This window comes from Borostomias antarcticus (genome assembly GCF_949987555.1).
Source record: "Borostomias antarcticus genome assembly, chromosome: 23".
NCBI lineage: Eukaryota > Metazoa > Chordata > Actinopteri > Stomiiformes > Stomiidae > Borostomias > Borostomias antarcticus.
This window is the reverse complement of record NC_140256.1, coordinates 962,847-967,920: the sequence shown is the minus strand read 5'-3', so window position 1 is coordinate 967,920 and position 5,074 is coordinate 962,847. Positions and strand designations below refer to the sequence as shown.

At 43.6% G+C, this 5,074-nt stretch overlaps 1 protein-coding gene across 1 annotated transcript in view; it reads left to right on the top strand.

The window, feature by feature from the left end:
- Positions 1 to 1,553: 1,553 nt before the first annotated feature.
- The window catches only part of zbtb34 (zinc finger and BTB domain containing 34), a gene marked incomplete at its 3' end in the record, with an annotated part of 12,772 nt that continues 9,251 nt past the window's right edge, over positions 1,554 to 5,074 (top strand). Inside the window, exon 1 of the mRNA XM_084457271.1 lies at positions 1,554 to 1,643. The remainder of the gene's footprint in view (positions 1,644 to 5,074) is intronic.

Below are 5,074 nucleotides of genomic sequence, written 5' to 3'. Positions count from 1 at the left end.
CTGCAAGACACCGGACTGCAAGCGAGCACTGTAGACCCACCCTGCTCTCTAGCTTTTCATTATGCAGAATAATCCTACTGATCTATAAATTAAGATCTACTGTATTTTACAAAGTGACTGTCAAGTAATATTTCATGCATGCAGTGAAACAACAAGTAATATTCCATGCATGCATTGAAACAACAAGTAATATTCCATGCATGCAGTGAAACAACAAGTAATATTCCATGCATGCAGTGAAACAACAAGTAATATTTCATGCATGCAGTGAAACAACAAGTAATATGTCATGCATGCAGTGAAACAACAAGTAATATTCCATGCATGCAGTGAAACAACAAGTAATATCCCATGCATGCAGTGAAACAACAAGTAATATGTAATGCATGCAGTGAAACAACAAGTAATATGTCATGCATGCAGTGAAACAACAAGTAATATGTAATGCATGCAGTGAAACAACAAGTAATATTCCATGCATGCAGTGAAACAACAAGTAATATTCCATGCATGCAGTGAAACAACAAGTAATATCCCATGCATGCAGTGAAACAACAAGTAATATTTCATGCATGCAGTGAAACAACAAGTAATATTTCATGCATGCAGTGAAACAACAAGTAATATTCCATGCATGCAGTGAAACAACAAGTAATATTTCATGCATGCAGTGAAACAACAAGTAATATTTCATGCATGCAGTGAAACAACAAGTAATAGTTCATGCATGCAGTGAAACAACAAGTAATATTCCATGCATGCAGTGAAACAACAAGTAATATTCCATGCATGCAGTGAAACAACAAGTAATATTCCATGCATGCAGTGAAACAACAAGTAATATTCCATGCATGCAGTGAAACAACAAGTAATATTTCATGCATGCAGTGAAACAACAAGTAATATTCCATGCATGCAGTGAAACAACAAGTAATATTCCATGCATGCAGTGAAACAACAAGTAATATTCCATGCATGCAGTGAAACAACAAGTAATAGTCCATGCATGCAGTGAAACAACAAATAATATCCCATGCATGCAGTGAAACAACAAGTAATATGTCATGCATGCAGTGAAACAACAAGTAATATGTCATGCATGCAGTGAAACAACAAGTAATATTCCATGCATGCAGTGAAACAACAAGTAATATTCCATGCATGCAGTGAAACAACAAGACTCAGGCCCAGAACAGAGCCAATAACCCCCTATGCACAGTGACATTACCAAATGCCAACCAATAAGACACATACACCTCCTCTGATGAAAAGCTCACAGCCCCTGACACAGCACAGCTGGAGGAGGAGTAGAGGAGTAGAGGAGAAGAGGAGAAGAGGAGGGCAGCCTGGCAGCAGAGAGAGAGAACCAGCCCCTGACACAGCACAGCTGGAGGAGGAGTAGAGGAGAAGAGGAGTAGAGGAGAAGAGGAGGGCAGGCCTGGCAGCAGAGAGAGAACCAGCCCCTGACACAGCACAGCTGGAGGAGGAGTAGAGGAGGAGTAGAGGAGTAGAGGAGGGCAGGCTGGCAGCAGAGAGAGAGAACCAGCCCCTGACACAGCACAGCTGGAGGAGGAGTAGAGGAGGGCAGCCTGGCAGCAGAGAGACACCACGGGGGGGAATGGGAGACGCTTGATTGGGAAAAGGTGGGTTTCCTGTCTTTTTTGGAAACATTTATATGATGCTATAACTACCATTCTTTAGTGTGGTTTATTCACTGCATGCTCAACATAGTGCAGCTAGCGCCCTAGCTTGGCCTCGCTGTTTAATGGCATAGTTAGCATTAGCATGTGGCTAGCCTGCTAGCTAGCTTCTCCCAATCCATGACTTTTCTTGCAATATGTGTCATATTAAACCCAACGTTACATTATTATAAATGTATTTCTTGCTTACTGGTGTTATTTGCATGTGATCTGACCAGCTACTGATAACTAGGATAACTTATAATTGATCAAGTTGCCTGTAGCTAGGAAACTACATGTAGCATATCATAGCATAGCTTAGCATAGCATAGCTGAGTGATCCATGATGGAGGGCTGACGGTAAGAAGTAGACTATTCGTCTTTTACAACTTTAATTCAGAGCTTGACTCTTCCTGTTCGTGGTAGATATCTTGATAACAACACAACGGTCAACTAGACATCTAAGGTGGTTGAGTTGTGGTGGTTTATTACTCAGAAGAGCACAGAAGGTCCCCTGTGAGCAGAGCTGGATGTTTTCAGGGCGTATTGGAGAGCTAGCCCAGCTACCCGCCTCCTGGGTGGCCTGGACACTACATGTACCGAGCTAGCTAGCAAGCTAGCTACAGCTAACTGTCTACTAACTAACAGCTAAGTGTCTGCTCAGTTTATAAATATGTTATTATAGTTGTAAATGTACGACAACGTAGTCAGATTCTATGCATAACCTAAGCTAAGCTAGCTACATGGAGCTGAGAGAGCTAGCCGAGTTAGCCTACTGGCAATGATCCGACAAGCTAACGGTGCTAGCGGTGCTAACGGTAGCTTTAAGCAGTGGTGTGTTGTTTTTAAGCAGTGTGTTGCTTTTCGTGTTGTTTTTATCTGTTAACTATGATACTGGGAATTGCAACGCAATTGCTAATGCACTGGATGTGTCAGCTTGAAGGTCGGGTCAGTTTAAATGGTTCACTGAGCAGAAGAGCTCTTCCTAGTCGAGGCTAGATGACGGGTCATGTAATGTTACACCCTGATATGTGTTTATTGCTGGTTAGCTGGAGAGATTACATTTGTTTTGTAGCAGCAGCTGGCAAGATAAAACAATTTGAGTGGGATTGTGTGTTGTAAACACGCATGCATGGCATGGCAGTCCAAGGTGCAGGGCTATAGGGGGGCACCTGGTTCCAGCTTCAGTCTCAGGGGACCCAAAAACATGTTGACATGATCAGTCTATAGGCAGTCCAAAGTGCAGGGCTATAGGGGGGCCCCTGGTTCCTAAGTGCAGGGCTATAGGGGGGCCCCTGGTTCCTAAGTGCAGGGCTATAGGGGCCCCTGGTTCCTAAGTGCAGGGCTATAGGGGGTCCCCTGGTTCCTAAGTGCAGGGCTATAGGGGGGCCCCTGGTTCCTAAGTGCAGGGCTATAGGGGGGCCCCTGGTTCCTAAGTGCAGGGCTATAGGGGGTCCCCTGGTTCCTAAGTGCAGGGCTATAGGGGGTCCCCTGGTTTCAGCTTCAGTCTCAGGGCACCCAAAAACATGTTGACATGATCAGTCTATAGGTACATCCACAGCTTTGGGCTGTTTTTCTGGGTTCCTTACTGGATTAGGAACTAGGTAACCTCTTTTCACTGGTACAAGGCTTGTCAGAACAGACAGAGCCAAACCAATTAAGCGTTTTGCATGAGTAGCCAAGGCATTATGGTTTTGCACCCGTTAAACCCTACGTTTTTATAGCCATGGTTCTCTTCAGGACAAGCTGTAGAAGTGTAGTGGTCTCAGGAGTCTGCCCTCAGGTGTTGATTGAGCAATAGAAAGATGTGAACTTGGATTATCCTCGTAGGAGGAAATCTGGCGTTTCAGCAGTGGAACATTAGTTTACAGCAAAAGTTGGAAATGCAGAGTACAGAATATATATTGTAGCAATAAGCATCCATATGTACATGCATACATCCAGACTGTATATGTCTATGTAGTATTTCCTCATACATACATACATACATACATACATACATACATACATACATACAGGGGTGAAAATTAACTTTTGTGCTCACGCTGAGTCACCTGCCAAGGGGACTGTAGATGAAAAAATCTACCGGCCATTAAGTATATATTTTTTTCAGATAGCCTTCCCAAATCTAGTCGCCAATTGGAAATTTTACCTGCATTTGTCCGGTGGCAGGTGGTAATTCTCAGCCCAGCATACATACATAGCCTACAGTGTGTCATACATACATACATACATCCAGACTGTATAGATATGTCTAGTAATACTCATACGTGCACACCTTCACAACACTCAGCCACTGTTATTGAGTTAAAGGAACAAGGTTTATGAGGACAACACATCAGCAGCAGCAGCAGGTCCATATTCCCTTTCCAGATGTGGGTATTGTTTGATTTGATCTCACCGGTGAGTATGGGATTGGATAATGATTAATGAACCCTGGAGTTGAGTGAGGACATTCAGACTGTGTGAGGACTCGGGTTGCAAAAGGGTGGACATGGTCATTTAAGCTTTGGAATTTTGGAAATGTCGACTTTTTTTGTAGCCTATAACAGCTTTCAACAACTTTGTTTTATACATTTATTTTCGGATTTTATCAAAGTTTCACCCAATTTGGCCTAGTGTCCAGTTACCCCCTACTAACTATTGAGGATTGGTCACACTACCCGGCCGGTGGGCAATGTGAAAGGGAGAGACACCTTGACTCTCAGCTCACAACCATAATTCCAACACCAGACAGGGTTGCTGTTGTGTGACAAACTCTCAAGCCGAGATTAAACTAACCACCATCGGGGAGTGGCGCTCCAATAGGCCCCTCCCTCTGGGATCCGGCCATACTCGGATCTGATGAGACCAGCGGGGAGTGGCGGTCCAATAGGCCCCTCCCTCTGGGATCCGGCCATACTTGGACCTGGAGAGACCAGCGGTCCCCGGTCGATGGATTAGACCACTACACCACCACAGACCCCTATAACAGGGAACTGAAAGCCTAGTTGGGGGGGAAAACATGCCATGCAATGCAATTCCAGATCTTGAAGCATGATCTTGGTTAAAACAACTTGATTTAAAAACAATGTTGGTTAAAACAACTCTGCACTGTGCATTCCTCCATCACATGTGCAGTGCGTTCTTCCATCACATGCAATTCCAGCATCCTGCACACTGAGGACTGTAGAATCCATTAAAGTTCTACTCACAGAGTCAAAAATGTCATTTTTAAAATGTGTATGAGAAATGTTTGCCCGCATGTTTGCTATGACAAAACAAACTGTTTATATTTGTGTCTGTTTATGACAAGGTAAATACAGTTGGTATAAATAACCCCACAATTCCCAGTTTGTTCCCGTTAATTCCCATAAATTCCTGTTAATTCCCATGGAAAGTTTCCAACTTTGAAT